Genomic DNA, 19,795 nt, shown 5'->3' on the forward strand with positions numbered 1-19,795 from the left:
CTTGGATTGTTCCTAAAGTGCTCGTTTGTTGGCAATGGCATATGTGATCCATTTGAACGTAAATTGTCTATTTTTATCCAAATGCATTTTTTTGATAGAAATGTCTTCTGGAACGTGTGAACTTTCATGTGCCTTAATTAAAAACATGTATGCCATCTGTAAATATGAATAAAATTGTTAAATTACGAGCTTAGTTGGTTTAGCCACAGAAAAAGCAAGGAACCTTCCCCATTGCCATGATTGGCTGAGATAATGGATTGGCTAGACATACCGAGTGCTGAGTTCTGATTGGTCTGCCATGGAGAATGCTTCTGTCTATAACATGAGCTGCTCAGTTTGTATAGATAATCCTTTATACTGCTGCTTTTTTGAAGGATATCATGAAGAACTGCAAAAGTGTTGCTACTGCTTACAACTGAATTTAACAGGCGCTATTGATGGACTACTTTCTGGGGGACGACTTTGCCATTCTGACTCTTTAACTGTGAAAATGAATCAGACGATGAGGAAATACATGATTTACGTAAAAACATTTTCATTGAACCAGACATTGTGGAGTCTTCTGATGACACCGATAGGAAAGAAACGGCAATCAACAGTGTTGTTGTCATGGAAGAAGTTGACAGAGTTTTGAAATCAGTGGAATGTCTGGAGGAAGTAGAGTTTGGCTGCAAATGAGGTGGGAGTCGAAAAGAGAACACAGACGGCAGTTGTATAAAACACCTGTCTCTGGATTACATCCTCAAACTAAGGGCAACCATGGCATCCATGAAAGAGAGGGAGAAGCGTTCATCCAGGTATACGGGTAAGAGTCTAGCTACATTTTCAGATATTATACATTTCTAATTTTGTCAGAAAGTCATTTTCATTGCAAGTTAAAGTGTACTGTTAGCTAGCTAGCTAACATTGAACCTAGTTGGTTAGCTTTGGCTAATGTAACTGCAGATTCATGCATGGTGCTATGTAGTATAGTTTGGGATTATGGTTCTAAACAAAAGACTCTATGCAAGTAACCATTTTGCTGTACCGTTTACACCTTCTGTATCCTGTGCATGTGACAAATAAATGTTGATTTTATTTGATATAGATTGTGTTTACCTGAAACGGTAATGTGAAGAGCAACATGACCTGCACCAAAGTCAGATTAGGATATAGGTCAAGAACTAAATAAAGTGTACTTTTACTACTACTTTTTGTTACTACTTTCACCACTTTTAGTCTTAATCGTTGGTTGTTTACTACACTGCCTTACTCTGTTTAGCGCATAGCCTCACACGTAAATCCGTAAAGAGATGGGTGGGGCTAAGGCTGAAGAGGGTGGAGGGTGTAAACAATACTGATTGGGTGTAGACAAAGAAGAGCTCTCCAGTAGGTGTACCAAAACATGCATGGGCCATTTTCTCAAAAGTGGGGTTACAAGTTTTATCAACTTTTAAAGCAGAATTACTTTCCTATTGTTCGTTAACTGCAGTGTATGACATACCATTTTCTAGCTGTGAGTCTTTACTTTTATCCAATGTAAAAAAAATTATAATTTAAAAACACATTTTGCTACATAGGACCGAATCAAGGTGGTGGGTCATGCATGTGTTAAAGCATCAACATAGACATAATAAGTAGCGATTAAAGAAAAATTCTAACCAAATGCTCTGCATTCAAACCATGTTATTGGTTAAAATCACACATTTAAATGCTGGATGCTACTCAAAATTGCTATATCTGAATGTAGATGAAATTAATATTTTCTGTTTACAAGCCAGGATAAACATCTCCGTTACTCCTGAGACATAATATAAATCCTACAATGTGAGCTGGCATTGTGATTACTGAAAGAGCCTATGACTCCGTGTTAAAAACCATGTTAAAAAAAGTCTAAACAACTCAGGGAAAGCAAATTGTGATAGGATTTGATTTGTGCAAATGAAGCCTGCCGCTGCACAATAAAAAAATCTGGAGCCATCTGTGAATCGACACTAATAAAAAAAATTAGGGACAACATAGAGTACGCAGTTCATGCACTTAATGCAGCAAATAATGTAACAAGTATATTACCACTTAAAAGGAGTGCAGAGCTACAATAATCAAACGATAGAAAAATAAACTGGGGGGGGGGTACTATTCTTCAGCTGTCAGCATTTTGGGGGAAAATATGTAGGTCATGATAGCACACTATCAGAATACAAAAAGACTGCAGCCCTTATTTTAAAGAAACATCCAGACCAAATTCCACTGCCGTTGCGCTAGCTGTATTGTTTATCTTCTGGGGTTGAAAGAGCCCAGATTCTACCCCTGTGGCAATGTTTATGAACAACTCCTGAGTACAAGTGATGGCGAGCTGGATGTCAATGACCATTGACCTGTATCTCATTACACCGACTCCGAAGTAGGTCCCCCCCCCCCCCCCCCGAGTAGGTTCCCCCCGCGAAACTAGCGCCTGGCCCTGGTCTATCATCGCTCTTCATCAGCCTGCCCGGAGCAGGGGCTTTCAGCATCACCCAGGTCAAATTAACTGAATTATTGAGGCCGTCAAGTGGCTCCATCGATAAGCAAAGCTGACGCCCAACGTCCCACTGGGCGACTCCGAAGTAGGTTGTCTGGGCTGGGCTGTCTGAGGGACACAAAAGAGCCTAACCTGAAGCACTTGACAGCTCCTTTTCCGAGGAAGCAAAAACGGTAAAGTCCAGACCATAGAAACATAGGGTTCAAAAGCAGCAACTTCAAGATGATCAAAGAGATTTTTTCACAGATGTTCAAGCTTTATAGTTCAACATCTAGAGGGTTATTTTCTGCACACATTTTAAATGGAAATCTTTTGGCATTAAACAACATATCACACAAACCACAGTGTTTTTCCATGTTCTCACTGTGTTCAAACTGTCTTTTTCGGAGCATACTGCATGATACAGTGTGATTGAAGGCCGTCATTTGTGGATAGGAGGTCTGTGACAAGAAGGGTTCAAGTTACAAAAGGCAACACTCAAGGAAATTTCATCTCGACGAGATGAGAATTTGGGTAGATTAACGCAACCATAGATTGCAAGTGAGGGATATGAATGTAAATCTGTTGATTCCAGAGAGGCGCCAGCGAGTGTGGTATGGCTACCGGTGCCTGGTCAGCAGGATTCCCCCCTCTGGCTAATCGCAGGTGGCTTTCGGCCCAAGCAGGAGAGGCAGAAACAAACCAAAGCTGCAATGCACAAGGCTTAGTTTTTCTATTGGAGAACAATGACTTCTCTTTCATTATGAAACAATCGCTAGCATTTGTCTAAAAATATACAGACTGAGTTTGAACATGTGTCGCCTGCGTGCCTCAAGTCCTGTTTCCTATGGAAAAAGTTGTAGCAGTGGGAGGTGCGGGGGTCCGAGCCGGATAAATGTTAATGTCACCATTACCCCCCACCTCACCCCGCCACTTTCCCTGGTTGCCACTACTCTTGCTCAACAACGTCTGTCCCATCACAGCTTTTTAAATCATTCCCCCCACCAAAAATAGAGGTAGGGTGGCATTTTACCCCAAGTTACCATACAACTAACAGCTAATTGCAGAGCGGTATCATTAGCCATGCCGCTGCAAAAAAAAATCAGGGTTTAAAATGGTGCAGATTTCTCATATTTAAGAGTTGATAAATAGTAGGAATGGAAAGCTAGGATCCCCCTCTTTTTAACAAAGAACATTAAAAAACAGCTATTGTCACAATTGCAAGAATTCCTGTGCATGGACTGCTTGTCAGAATACATATCATTATTATTATTATTATTATTATTAAGCTTTATTTCAACAGGGAAGTCATATTGAAATGAGCCCTGCACAATACAAAAACAAGCACATACAACAGGCAAGTATGGTTGAGCATAAACATCGACAATATACACATTAAAATACAAAACAGTCAATTAACACAAACACATTCTTCATTAGAAAAATCCTCTGTCAGCTGTCTGAATTTCCCTAGGGACTTCAAAACATCCATTAATTTCCTTACACCCTATGTTTGGAATAAAGGCAGATTTACCATAGGAGTCTCCAAAGTTAACCAACCCTGTGAACGGGTTTGATTACTGTTAAGACTTACAAATACAAGTTATGTTAGGTAAGTGGGAAGCTTATGGAGCAGGGCTTTGTAAACAAAAAGAGCGTAATGATGTGATCAACATGACTATAAAGAGGTCCAGCCTTTTGGCAAAGAATGCAGTGATGAGTAAAAAAACATTAAAATATTGTCAATCCAAATACCAATGTATTTGTATGCAGGGACTTGTTCGATTATAGAACAATCCAATGAGTGAAGATGTAATCTGAGACAATTTTACGAGAACTTGAAAACAGCATGTATTTAATTTTCCCTGTTTTTCAAAACCAGCAGGCGGGGCAATTGCATACATAAAAGTATCATCCGCATATACAGTTGAAGTCAGAAGATTACATACACTTAGATTGGAGTCATAAAAACTCGTTTTTCAACCACTCCACAAATTTCTTGTTAACAAACTATAGTTTTAGCAAGTCAGTTAGGACATCTACTTTGTGCATCATAAGTCATTTTTCCAACAATTGTTTAGACAGATTATTTCACTTGTAATTCACTGTATCACAATTCCAGTGGGTCAGAAGTTTACATACACTAAGTTGATTGTGCTTTTATACAGCTTGGAAAATTCCAGAAAATGATGTCATGGCTTTAGAAGCTTCTGATAGGCTAATTGACATCATTTGAGTCAATTGGAGGTGTACCTGTGGATGTATTTCAAGGCCTACCTTCAAACTCAGTGCCTCTTTGCTTGACATCATGGGAAAATCAAAAGAAATCAGCCAAGACCTCAGAAAAAAATGTTGACCTCCACAAGTCTGGTTCATCCTTGGGAGCAATTTCCAAACGCCTGAAGGTACCACATTCATCTGTACAATCAATAGTACGCAAGTATAAACACCATGGGACCACGCAGCCGTCATACCACTCAGGAAGGAGACGCCTCCTAGAGATGAACATACTTTGGTGCGAAAAGTGCAAATCAATCCCAGATCAACAGCAAAGGACCTTGTGAAGATGCTCTAGGAAACAGGCACAAAAGTATCTATATCCACAATAAAACGAGTCCTATATCGACATAACCTGAAAGGCTGCTCAGCAAGGAAGAAGCCACTGCTCCAAAACCGCCATAAAAAGCCAGACTACGGTTTGCAACTGCACATGGGGACAAAGATCGTACTTTTTGGAGAAATGTCCTCTGGTCTGATGAAACAAAAATAGAACTGTTTGGCCATAATGACCATCGTTATTTTTGGAGGAAAAAGGGGGAGGCTTGCAAGCCGAAGAACACCATCCCAACGAAGCACGGGGGTGGCAGCATCATGTTGTGGGGGTGCTTTGCTGCAGGAGGGACTGGTGCACTTCACAAAATAGATGGCATCATGACAAGGAAAAATATGTGGATATATTGAAGCAACATCAAAGACATCAGTCAGGAGGTTAAAGCTTGGTCGCAAATGGGTCTTCCAAATGGGCAATGACCCCAAGCATACTTCCAAAGTTGTGGCAAAATGGCTTAAGGACAACAAAGTCAAGGTATTGGAGTGGCCATCACAAAGCCCTGACCTCAATCCAATAAAAAATCTGTGGGCAGAACTGAAAAAGTGTGTTTGAGCAAGGAGGTGTATGTAAACTTCCGACTTCAACTGTAGATTAAATTGAACATTTTTAACAGAATGACCAATAGATTGATATAAATAGCGAAAACAGGTCCTAGTAGCGACCCCCGGGCAACACCTTTATGTACTTCAAGAAGTTCGGACTTATCCCCAATCAATCATGATGGTCTGAGTTCTGTCACTAAGATAATCATGAAACCATGAGCAGGCGTCAGAACCCAGGCCAATAAAATAACAAGATCAACAGTATCAGACGCTTCTGACACGTCCACAAACAAGGTAGCACAATTCATTTTAGCGTCTATCTATTAATGTCGTTGCTGTGATAGTAATGTGCCCTGGCCTAAACCCAGACTGATTCATATTCAAAAAACCATGCTCTTGATAAAAAAAAGAGTGAAGTTACTTATTCACAAAGATCGTAGAATCTTAGCTAGACATGGAATCCTGAAAATGGGGCAATAATTATCAAGATTACTACTATACTCGCCTTTATGGAGTGGCAGCACATAAGCTGTTTTTCATACTTTAGGAATATTTTCTGATAATGATTTAAGATATGGGTTACTAAGCCAGTAATGAGGGGGGCAGCATACTTGAGCATACCCAGCTCCAATTGGTCAGCCCCTGTGGACTTATTGATATCTATAGCAAGTAAGGCATCAAGGACTTCTTTTTCTGTGACTTGCCAAAATGCATGAAAAAAACGTGACTACCATTTTGCAAATCAATCTGCAAAACTCCTGAATCAGCATTTAGCCCACTCTTAGAGATAGTAGCGCTAGACGCTCTTTCAAAAAGGTAGCCCGCTGAAATAAAATGAAGATTAAATGCATCAATTATAGAATTTTTGTCCATAATTGGGCCAGTGTCTGAATTAACTTCTGGAACAGAGAGGAAGTACATGGAGTCCCTAATTAGGGTTGCACATTTTGGGGAATATTCAGAGGTGGAAACTTTCCGTGGGAATTAACGGGAAGATATGCAAATTAATATTAATACCATTTAAATGTAGATGTTTTTTGCATTGGATATATTTATCATATCATATGGAGACAGAAACATAAACATTTACCTTATTTTAAGTAGACATCATTTCAAATGATTAAATCCTTCCAATAGAAATTTTTAAAACGATTTAGTCACAAATTTAACTTAAATTAAATGAGTTGACTCTTCACATGGGATGATTTCACTGAACAACAAAAGAAAGGGAATATTGAATGATCCCCAATGATCCCTCGCATCTCCCAAAAACATTTTCAACATACATCTGTAAAATGATAGTCTAGAAACGAAAGCTTTGGTTGTCTTCCTCTCAGGCTTCCATGTCTTCTCCCTGGACCTCATCAATGTCCACCTCAGACTGAGGCCTCATCTTCACTGTCACTTTCCAACCTTGTTGAGGATGGCTCATTGTCAGGCTCAAAAAGCCTCCAATTTTCCCCGATGGCTACCAATTTTTCAAGCCTTGTATTGGTTAGCCTGTTGCGTGCTTTGGTGTGTGTTCCCAAACAAGGACCAGTTGCTCCCATCGTCTTGCTCTCTGAGGCGGCTGATGTTAGTGGGATTTGGAGGATGATGGAGGCAACAGGGGAAACAGCGTCAGATCTACAAAGTCTTTTCCACCAGGTGGCTGATGAGATATGTTGGCACGACTGACATATTGCATCTCCATCCCAAAGTCCTTGCTTGGAAGTGTATTTCGCCAGACTGCCAAGAACCTTGCCCTCATCCAGGCCAAGGTGGCGAGACACGGTAGTGATGACACCATAGGCCTTGTTGATCTCTGCACCAGACAGGATGCTCTTGCCAGCATACTTGGGGTACAACATGTACGCTGCGGCGTGTATGTGCTTCAGGCAGAAGTCTTCATGCTTTTTGATGTATTTAAGAACTGCAGTTTCCTCTGCTTGGAGCAGCAGTGAAGTGGGCAGGACAGTACGGATTTCTTCGCTTACATTTGCAAGCAGAGTCTGAACATCAGACAGGATGGCATTGTCTCCCTCAATCCGTGCAAATGGCTACTGCTATAGGTTTCAGGAGTTTCAGGCTACTTACCACTCTCTCCCAAAATACATAATCAAGGAGGATCCTCTTGATGGGGCTGTCCATATCAGCAGACTGTGATATGGCCATTTCTTAGAGAGACTCCTTCCTCTCCAGGAGACTGTCAAACATGATGACAATACCACCTCAATGGGTGCTGGGCAACTTCAATGTGGTGCTCTTATTCTTCTCACTTTGCTTGGTGAGGTAGATTGCTGCTATAATTTGATGACCCTTCACATACCTAAACATTTCCTTGGCTCTCTTGCAGAGTGTATCCATTGTTTTCAGTGCCATGATGTCCTTGAGGATCAGATTCAATGCACGAGCAGCACAGCCAATGGGTGTGATGTGAGGGTAGGACTTCTCCACTTCAGACCAAGCAGCCTTCATGTTCGCAGCATTGTCTGTCACCAGTGCAAATACCTTCTGTGATCCAAGGTCATTGATGACTGCCTTCAGCTCATCTGCAATGTAGAGACCGGTGTGTCTGTTGTCCCTTGTGTCTGTGCTCTTGTAGAATACTGGTTGAGGGGTGGAGATTATGTAGTTAATTATTCCTTGCCCACGAACATTCAACCACCCATCCTAGATGATTACAATACAATCTGCTTTCTCTATGATTTGCTTGACCTTCACTTGAACTCTGTTGAACTCTGCATCCAGCAAATTACTAGATAAACGCATGTCTGGTTGGAGGGGTGTATGCTGGGAACATTCAGAAATCTCTTCCAATACACATTGCCTGTGAGCATCAGAGGTGAACCAGTTGCATACACAGCTCGAGCAAGACATTCATCAGCATTTCTCTGACTACATTCCTCCATTGAACTTTTGCACTTGACCAGATGATTCTGCATCTTTGTTGCATTCTTCACATATGATTTGGCACAGTATTTGCAAATGTACACAGCTTTTCCTTCTACATTAGCTGCAGTGAAATGTCTCTACACATCAGATCAAGCATTTTCCTGTAAAGATTAGAAAGAAATGAGTAAAAAATATATATATACAATTCCATGTACAGATAAATAGTTAAGCAGTTAGATTAAACAACTGTCTAGGGTGACTAGGGTGGGCATTCTAGTTTCTTTATTTCTAGGTTTTCTGTTTCTATGTTTTGGCCGGGTATGGTTCTCAATCAGGGACAGCTGTCTATCGTTGTCTCCAATTGGGAATCATACTAATGCAGCCTGTTTTGCCACCTTAGTTGTGGGTAGTTGTCTGTGTTAGTGGCCTGTATAGCCCTAGTCAGCTTCACGTTCATTTTGTTGTTTCTTGTTTTTGTTGGCGACATTCATAAATAAAAAGAAATGTACGCTCACCACGCTGCACCTTGGTCCGGTCATTTCCACCCTGACAACGTTCGTGAGAGAACTACCCACCACAAACGGACCAAGCAGCGTGGTAAGGAGGACTGGACATGGGAGGACATCCTGAATGGGAAAGGATCCTGGACGTGGGAGGAGATCCTGGCGGGGAAAGGATCGCCTGCCCTGGGAGCAGGTGGAAGCAGCGAGGAAAGCGGAAGCAGCGAGAAAAAGGGCCCAGGATTACACAGGGCCACGGCTGGCCACGGGGAGTGTGGCAGAGTCATGATTCAGACCTGAGCCAACTCCTCGTGCTTACCGTAAGGAGCGTGTTACTGGTCAGGCACCGTGTTATGCGGTGGAGCGCACGGTGTCTCCAGTGTGCGTTCACAGCCCGGTGTGCTACATTCCAGCTCCCCGCATCGGCAGGGCTAGAGTGGGCATCCAGCCAGGACGGATGGTGCCGGCTCAGCGCTTCTGGCCGCCAGTGCGTCTCTCCGGCCCAGGATATCCTGCGCCGGCTCTGCGCACTGTGTCTCCGGTGTGTCTGCACAGCCCAGTGGGTCCTGTGCCAGCGCCCCGCCTTTGCCGGGCGAAGGTAACCATCCAGCCAGGACGGGTTGTGCAGGCTCTACGCTCGAGACCTCCAGTGCGCCTCCACGGCCCAGTGTATCCGGTGCCTACTCCAAGAACCAAGCCTCCAGGATGTCTCCCCAGCCTGGTGAGTCCTGTGCCTGCCCCCAGAACCAGGCCTCCTGTATGTCTCCCCAGCCTAGTGAGTCCTGTGCCTGCTCCCAGAACCTGGCCTCCTGTATGTCTCCCCAGCCTGGTAAGCCCTGTGGCAGCTCCACGCACCAGGCTGCCTATACGTCTCCTCACTCCAGTGAGGATCCATGGCACAAAGCCTCCAGTGATGATCCATGGCACGAAGTCACCAGTGATGATCCATGGCCCGACGCCTCCAGTGATAATCCATGGCATGAAGCCTCCAGTGATGATCCATGGGACGAAGCCTCCAGTGATGATCCATGCCACGAAGCCTCCAGTGATGATCCATGGCACGAAGCCTCCAGTGATGATCCATGGCACGAAGCCTCCAGTGGTGATCCATGGCACGAAGCCTCCAGTGGTGATCCATGGCACGAAGCCTCCAGTGGTGATCCATGGCACGAAGCCTCCAGTGGTGATCCATGGCACGAAGCCTCCAGTGATGATCCATGGCACGAAGCCTCCAGTGATGATCCATGGCACGAAGCCTCAAGTGATGATCCATGGCACGAAGCCTCAAGAGATGATCCATGGCACGAAGCCTCCAGTGATGGTCCATGGCCCGGAGCCTGCAATGAGGATCCATGGCACAAAGCCTCAAGTATTGATCCGCGGTCCGGAGCCTGCAGCGACGGTCTCCAGTCCGGAGCAGTGATGTCCGGAGCACGTTCGTTTTGTTGTTTCCTGTTTTTGTTGGCGACATTCATAAATAAAAAGAAATGTACGCTCACCACACTGCACCTTGGTCTGGTCATTACCACCCTGACGACGTTTGTGAAAACAACTCCTTTGTAAGATAAATGTTTTAAAATTAAACATGTATGGAAACAGGTGAATTAACACTCAGTTAGCAGGCTCAAGCAAGCTAAGCCAAATGGTAGCAAAAAGTGACTAGCAGAAATTGTTAACATGTTAGAAATGATTTAAACACACTTGCTGTAGGCTACTATTTACTAACAAAAGATAATTTTTTTCATGTAAAAATATATTCACCCCACCCAGTATTGTAATCAAAACTTACCAGAAAGCATGTAGTCCTTGGCTCAGATAGTGTAGTAGTGTGGGCTCAATAGCATCTCATTAGTGTGCAAGATCTTAAGAATCAGCTGTAGATGTGATGGAAGAATGCACTGTGCATGCAGAGGGTTGCAATTCCATTGAATTGGGGATAGTTTAACCAAAATATGCCACAAGACCTAGAATTGCCTTATGTGTATCCCACAAAAAAAACGTCACTGTTATAAGCTAACTTTTTTGATGAATTTAAGCAAAATTCCCCAAATTCCCGGGCTAACTTCCCATGGACAATTTCCGGGAAAAGAACGTTTCTGACCCTTTGCAACCCTATCACTAATACAAGCATGCTATGATCAGTAGGTAATTCCTTATTTGAAAATTGGTTTGAATTGGTATAGATACAAGATTGTCTAGAACTGAGCCATTGGGCCTATGCCTCGAACAGGGATATGGGTTTAAACAAGAGTCAATGAGGGTTACCTGTTGCGGGCCTGCAGTATGATGACAATGCTATTAATTTATGGTTGGGATTACATGAGCGGGACTTTGAGGGTTAATAAGTAAATCAGTATTCTTGGGACATGAAAGAATACAGTATTCTTTCATGTCCCATATTTTGATGGTGTGGCGGCAATGATTTTGCCGTGGCGCGGCACCACAGCAAAATGACTGCTGTGAAAACACTGCTCGAGAATTTATTATACAGCTGCGATAAAGTCTAACCAAATCAAATGTATTTATAAAGCCCTTTTTATATCCGCAGATGTCAGAAAGTGTTTATACAGATGTAGCAGATGTAGAAGCATGGTGACAAGAGGTCGACCGATTAATCGGAATTGCCGATTAAATCGGGGCCGATTTCAAGTTTTCATAACAATCGAAAATCGGTATTTTTGGGCGCCGATTTGCCAATCGTTTTTTTTTTTTTTACACCTTTATTTAACTAGGCAAATCAGTTAAGAACACATTCTTATTTTCAATGACGGCCTAGGAACGTTCTGCCTCGGGGGCAGAACGACAGATTTTTAACCTTGTCAGCTCGGGGGATCCAATCTTGCAACCTTACAGTTAACTAGTCCAATGCTTTAACACCTGATTACATTGCACTCCACGAGGAGCCTGCCTGTTACGCGAATGCAGTAAGCTAAGGTAAATTGCTAGCTAGCATTAAACTTATCTTATAAAAAACAATCAATCAATGACTGTCATTGCTCCAATGTGTACTTAACCATAAACATCAATGCCTTTCTTAAAATCAATACACAAGTATATATTTTTAAACCTGCATATTTAGCTAAAAGAAATCCAGGTTAGCAGGCAATATTAACCAGGTGAAATTGTGTCATTTCTCTTGCGTTCATTGCACGCAGAGTCAGGGTATATGCAACAGTTTGGGCCGCCTGGCTCTTTGCGAACTAATTTGCCAGAATTTTACGTAATTATGACATAACATTGAAGGTTGTGCGATGTAACAGGAATATTTAGACTCATGGATGCCACCCATTAGATAAAATACGGAACGGAATAAACGTTTTGTTTTCGAGGTGATAGTTTCCGGATTAGTCAAAGTGTCACGCCCTGGCCTTAGTATTCTTTGTTTTTCTTTATGTTTTTTAGTTAGGTCAGGGTGTGACATGGGGAATGTATGTGTTTTTGTAGTGTCTAGTGTAGTTGTCTAGTTATGTCTATGGCTGCCTAGATTGGTTCTCAATTAGAGGCAGCTGTGGTTCATTGTCTCTGATTGAGAGCCATATTTAAGGCAGTCATAGGCATTGGGGTTTTGTGGGTAATTGTCTGTGTCTATGTTGCATGTTTGCACTTAGTCTTTGATAGCTTCACGTTCGTCTGTTTGTTGTTTTGTTTCGTTGTCCTTCTTCTAATAAAGAGAAGATGTATTTTCCACACGCTGCGCCTTGGTCCTCTCTCTCTCCCATTGACGATCGTGACACAAAGGTATATGGTTTAGAGAGAAATAGTCGACGCATTATAATTCCTGTAATAACTTGCGGCTGAACTTGAAAGGGTTCCTTCATTATTTTACCGTTCATGTCTTCCATTGAGAATGTCTTGATCTACTTCAAATAAGGTCTGTGTTTCGCAGAGGAGCAGACTGACAGGGGACCATGCAGACAAGCTCTGCTTTCTGCACTACAACCCAAAACTTCTTAACTGGGAATATTAAAGACCCATGAAAGCTGGTGGTTCGTTTTAACATATGTTCTCATGTTATTTGAGACTAAATTGATTTTATTTATGTATTATATTAAGTTAAAATAAAAGTGTTCCTTGTTCATTCAGTATTGTTGCAATTGTCATTATTACAAAAATGTGTGTGTGTGTATGATATATATATTATATAATATTAATCGGCCGATTAAAAAAAAAAAAAAATGAAAAAAAAAAAGATATATATATATATATATATATAATTTATTTATTTTTATTTATTTTTTTTTTATATATATTTTTTTTTTTTTTTTTTTTTTTTTTTTAATCGGCCGATTAATTGGTATTGGCTTTTTTTGTCCTCCAATAATTGGTATCGGTATCGGCGTTGAAAAATCATAATCGGTCGACCTCTAATGGTGACTAGTATAAACTCCCTAGAAAGGCAGGAACCTAGGAAGAAACCTAGAGAGGAACCAGGCTCTGAGGGGTGGCCAGTCCTCTTCTAGCTGTGCCGGGTGAAGATGATAAGAGTACATGGGCATTAAGGCCAGATCGTTCTTCAATATGTTCAATCGTTTGAAGTCTGGGCAAGTATTCAGGTCATAGAAAAGACTAGTCATCACACAAGCTATGTGACGTCACTTGGAACCACAGAAACAGATTTCAACCATAAAAACATAATTATGACGTCCCATGCCACATAGTGAAAAACAAGTACCCCACAAGCCTACTGAGCAGGAGTTGCTGGAAACCAATGTACACAAGCATGTATGACACACATACAGTCGCTAGTGAAAGTCTACACACCCCTTGCACAGTCTTCACATTTTTCTGCCTTAAAATTTGATCTAAACAAGGGATTATAATAGATTCTTTCCCCCATTGATCTACACAACCTACTCCACATTTTCAAAGTGAAAGTAAAATTATAGAATATATAAAATGAGGATGTAATAATTGAGTATGTCTTCACACCCCAGAGTTATTACTTGGTGGAAGCACTTTTGGCAGGCATTTCACGTGTGAATCATTTTGAATAAGATTTTACCAACACTTAGGGCAACATATATCCATTGTTTTTGTCAAAATTGCTCAAACTCATTACATTTTATTGGCAATCATTGATGGACAGCAATATAAAACCTTTTTTAAGCAGATTTAAGTCAAGACAGACACTGGACCATTCAGGAACACTTAACACCTCTCGAAAAGCAATTCTGGTGTGTCTTTGGCATAAAATACATTTCCTGAGTGGTCTAGTCTCAGTCCAGAAACGCTTAAATATGCTTGAAAATCAGAGACAAGGTTTAATTATTGCTGTCCATCAACGATTTCCAACCAAATTTACTGAACTTAAGCAATTTTGACAAAAACTACAGACAAATGCCCTATGAGTTGTGCAAAGTTGGTAGAATATTATTGAAAAGTATTAACATCTGTATTGACTGCCAAAGGTGTACCAAGTACTAACTCTGGGCTGTGAAGACATACGCAATCAAGACATCTTCTGTTTTATAATTTTTTTAATTTGAAAACGTTTCTCTAACTTTCTTTCACTTTGAAAATGTGGAGTAGGTTGTGTAGATCTGTAGGGGAAATAATCGACTTTAATCCCTTTTAAGATGTCATTTTAAGGCAGCAAAATGTGCAGACTGTGCAAGGGGTGTGTAGATTTTCACTAGGCACTGTAGATGACGCACAATTCCAAAGGAATGAATACAGCCAAAGCATCTGAGATTATCTCAGTTTGCCAAATAAGTGACTTGGATACTAAGTATACTGTATAGAGATGCTAAATTATGTTTCAATAGTGGTCATGGTTTAAAATACAGTAAAGGCTGAGAGTAGTAGGTGTTTAAAAAAATGTAATAACAGTTTTAGCCAAGCAATCCTTTGTAGCAAACTGCCCTTACATGTTATGTTTTCTCCTTTTCAACAGTACATCGTGTAGTTAAGAACCATGGTGGCTATACATCAAAAGCTGTCATCAAATATTCCTGCCATAAGCACATTTCAAGAGCATGCAATCCTCCAAAATCCTTGGGTGACTTTCAGAGCAAAAGTGTCAAGTTGAAAGAGAGCATAACTGTTTGATAGTGTAAAGCGTATCCAAATTAATTCCAGAGAGATAAATGCATCAACTGGACCTTTTTAACTTTGATCTATTAAGACCACATATGTCAATCTCTTCACTTGAGACAATTTCAACAATTCAAAAGAAAATCATTGTCATTCTGATTGAGAGCCACAAGCTTTGCCTAAATGCTCACTTTAAAATGTCATGGTAGCATATTACTTCCGTCCATGGCACTGCTGCAACATCACATAAATACTACATTATGCTAGCGTCTCATTCCTTCATTTATTATTTCAAAATGTAAACCTAAACTAGTTTAAATAAAAGTGTAACCCAATTCCTAAGATTCCTTCCTGCTTTCTTGTAGTCATATAAAATGAATAAAACATACTCCATCCATATTTATTCATGAACAACATTGTTTGGACCATTTCACAGCTAAAAATATAAATCTTTCTCACAACCCAAAAAACTCAAACAACAGCAAGAGGATTCAGTAAGAATTCAGAAAAACTAGGTGAGATAACAGATCAGCCAAACAAAGGCATAGCAGGCTAGGTGTTAAAAGTAGCAGATTGGGGCCAGCAAATATATAGCAAATATAGCATAAAACCGATCTGCTGAGCCCAGGGATCTGTGAGCAGTTTGACAAGCTGCGAGGACCATCACATGTTGACTTTGACGTGTTGAAACAGATGCCCTCGGCCATGCTATTTGCAGTATCTAATGGTGCAGGTAGCCTAGTGGTTAGAGCGTTGGGCCAGTGACCGAAAGGTTGCTGGATTGAATCCCGAGCTGACAAAGTAAAAATCTGTCATTCTGCCCCTGCGCGAGGCAGTTAACCCACTGTTCCCCGGGGCACTGAAAATGTGGATGTCGATTCAGAGGGGTTGGGTTAAATGCAGAAGACACATTTCAGTTGAACGCATTCAGTTACACAACTGTCTAAGTATCCCCCTTTCCCTAATGTAACATTTCATAAGGTCAACTACTGAGCCTCCATGGCAAGACACAATAGATATTTAATGTGCAAGATAATAGGAGTGAGGGAGATGTCCAACCCAGCACCATCCTGCTGCCCAGTCTTCATCACAGAAAATAACATGTTTATTCGGTTCGAAGAATGAGGCAACTGATGTGATTAAAATTTAAATCTTAATTACATTGTAGGCCCATGGAATGAATGAAACTAGCCCACCTCTAGTAAATAATTTATTTCATCTTCTGTGTGGATATTGTTCAAATAGGCTAAGCATTGTTCAGCTGATGTTCCATTGGTGTTGAAATTGATCAGTATAAATACTGAAACACCTAGACATTCATTTTATTACAATGAAGCTTTTCTGAACGTCTGATTGTGAATGTAGTAAAGCAATAGAAGTTGTCTGATTTCATTTAGGCGGACCAGACCTCAGTGACTGCCTCACTGCCAGCTCCAAAGTGAGAAAAACACTCAAATGAACTCAATTATCCCCATCATGACTGAGGGAATCAGATGAATTACTATATAGGTAAGTAATGGAAGTAATAAGGTGTAGACTAATGGACTGGCGACTTAGTGCACTATAGTTCCAACCCCAAGCAACATCTCCTTTGGCATCATTTTTTGTGGCTGTCATTGGACAAGGTGTCATATCAGGCATATCCTTGATATTTTGGTACTAATCCCTATGAATACCCTCTTCATAATGCATTATAAGATAATTTATAATGATTTATGCATTAGCCTATGCGTCATACTGTATATTCATGCCCTCAGGGGTGTTGCCAGGTCACAAATAATAACATAAGACACGTAACCTACCAAACTCGCTAAGCAATACAGAATTGACGTATTACCTACTCATGTTAAAGGCAAAGGAAAATAGGCCCATCCATCAGTCACATTGCAAGATTTGCCAATCATGCTTTGATGGTAACCTATCATATAATCATGTATCTAGACAGTAAGGGCTATGATGAACAGGTAAGCAAATATGTGTATATTATCCCAGTACACTAATCAGGCATAGGCCTATTCTACAAACAAATCGACAACTCAAGAGTGAGCAAACTACCCCTGGACATACCAAGAACAGTCGGTCTATTTCGACCTAGAGGAATGATCGATAATAATAACCCATTACAGATTTATTGAGTGCTGCAGCTGCTTGTCGGAACTATTAAAAGTAAAGCTTTACTGGACGCAATGTTATGCCACACTGGTAAAAGCAAGTTGATGCCGTCTGACCGCACCTGTACTTGAATGTACTAAATCCGACGTGCAACATATAATACGAATTGTAATTCGTAGCATATCAAACGAAATTGGTGATGGACAGCCACAAATTAATACATACCATACTAACTGTAGCATACAATATCATATTAAAAAGAGTTTCTGTCTCGGATTTACATACATAATAATATGAAATTCTCTTGAGGTCAGGTTGCATTGCACACTAATAAGTAGTAATTAGTCAAATTCGGTGTTTTCCCGTGCACAAGCGATTGCTTTTCGTAAAAAACCGCTTTCTGCCTTTGCAATGAAAAATTGTTACAAACTTCAAACATGTATTTTATTGATAAGAGATGTTGTAGGCTATGTTTTTGGACGATGCACCATACTGCCTTGACAAATTGACAGAGCGGCACAGATTACTGTTATATTTGAGAATGGCGCGCCTCCCTCCCCGCTTTCGCCTGATGATATGACTGGCTTTTGCCCAGTGCACCGCGGCTCAGTATAATAGAATCCGCCATATGATAAAATTCTAAAGAAACAGTCATATACTGATATGAAACTGTAGCCCTAGAACACCACGTGTAACGTTATTTAGGCTATGTATTTATGCACGTTTTCTGAAAAGCAGTGTCAACCATTTAGGTTATAAAAAATATATAAATTTGAACCATAAAATAGCAGAATATCAATAAATAATCATGCAGGTGTCAAAACAAAAGGTAAATGCCTAACGTTAGTTGTTTTTGCCCTTACCTGATGCAACTAATTGAACAATCCCGTTGTCCGGAGCTGCTGAAAAACTTCCACAACAGACATACAAACTTGCGCACCGCGTTGTCCGTCGGTGATGGTGGTGAGTGAAATTTTCCGCAATCACACCCTCAATATCCTTTAAAAAAATGTGTGCCAAGCACTCTTCTTTGTTGCAATTTCCTTAGCATAACACGAGACAACGCTATCATGCAGTGTGAAGGTGTGCTGTGCTGCATGTCAAGGTTTCAGGAGGAAAAGACGTGTCACAAACTCATGTGCTACTGCTAATATTTCTTCCAATCACCTTCGTCCGCTCAGGAGTATCTATTCCCTTGCCTGCAGCAATTCTGACTCTTCTTGCTCGTCATGCAGAGGACGTTTTCTTAATCGTGAGGCTTTTTAGTAATAGTGAGGACAACGCTCTCCAATTACGGTTGTTTTGTCCTGTATGCACTTGTTAGCAAAAGAAATGCGCAGCGCATCCCTCTGCTTCCACTGGGTTGTGCGCATCCCTCTTCTTTACGGGTTGCTCCTGATATCCTTGTAAATCTTCCCAAATATGTCACATGCCACCGCTCTTGAAAAAGTTCATGAAGCGTTTGAATAATAGGAGAAACCAATGGTAAGTATTAAACAGTACCATCACTTCAAAATTAAGTGATAAGTAGTCTATATATGTCCAGTACAAATGCATTTCTTTATGTATTAAATTATTAGTTATTATAAACTGGGTGGTTCGAGCCCTGAATGCTGATTGGCTGACAGCCGTGGTATATCAGACCTTGTAGTTGACCTTATATGACAAAACATGTATTTTTACTGCTCTAATTACTTTGGTAAGCAGTTTATAAAAGCAATAAGACACCTCAGGGTTATGGTATATGGCCATAGCACGTTGTGTTGTGCCTATGAACAGCCCTTAGCCGTGATATATTGGCCATATATCACACCCCCTCTGGCCTTATTGCTTAATTATACAACTGGTGGGTCTAATCCTAATTGGTTAAAACCGCATTCCAGCCGGTGTCTATTCCACAAGTTACCACCGGCTAAATGTATTACATTAAAATGCTTCTGTTCCATCGGACTGCGCAATCCACTGTCTCATCAGCCCAGCCAGGCTCTTTATAAACTTGATCTCCACTATAAAAATATGGAACGCTGTTTGGGTCTTTGCGTGTCAAAAAAGATACATGTCAAATAACACAGTTTAATTATAGAATGTTGTGTTGGACAGCGACTTCTGGTATTAGCTAGGTAGTCACTTTTTGTTCGCCTATTGAAATTGAACTTCAGTTCATGAAAATAAATAGCTAGCCAACTACTAAACCCTGTTGCCCAAAACGGTGTTATAAGCAGCCAGCTAGCTTCACGAGGCTCGACCGGACCAGGTTATGTGTTGTGAAGCTAGCCACAATAAGGATTAGGCACAATATTAGAATTTGCTGTTTGCCTTCAAAATAAAGGTACCTCTTTGAAAATGATGCAGAAGGTTACAATTGGTGGAATCATGCCATATTTAGACTATATAATGTAAAACAATGTTGGAATGTGAAGCAATGAAATGGAGTATCAGTCTACTCGGTGACACCCACAGAACACAACTGTGAAGAGTTTACGCAAATATTAGCGTTGTAGCTCTTATCGCGGGACTTTGACTGTGTGAAATCCCCTTCCCAGTCAGCCTATTGTGTACATTGACATTCATATTGCACTGTACAGCTTTACCTAAGGATTGGGGATCAATGAAATGGGGTATCAGTCTACTCAATACCCAATAT

The 19,795-nt window shown here is 40.9% G+C and overlaps 1 protein-coding gene across 2 annotated transcripts in view; it reads right to left on the bottom strand.

The window, feature by feature from the left end:
• LOC139581122 (teneurin-3-like) overlaps positions 1 to 18,515 on the bottom strand; it is a 204,451-nt gene extending 185,936 nt beyond the window's left edge. For both annotated transcript variants that reach the window (XM_071410574.1, XM_071410573.1), the window contains exon 1: positions 18,015 to 18,515. The gene's annotated coding sequence lies outside the window, so the exon portion shown is untranslated. The remainder of the gene's footprint in view (positions 1 to 18,014) is intronic.
• Between the last annotated feature and the right edge of the window lie 1,280 nt (positions 18,516 to 19,795).

Source organism: Salvelinus alpinus, chromosome 7, assembly GCF_045679555.1.
Source record: "Salvelinus alpinus chromosome 7, SLU_Salpinus.1, whole genome shotgun sequence".
Lineage (NCBI taxonomy): Eukaryota > Metazoa > Chordata > Actinopteri > Salmoniformes > Salmonidae > Salvelinus > Salvelinus alpinus.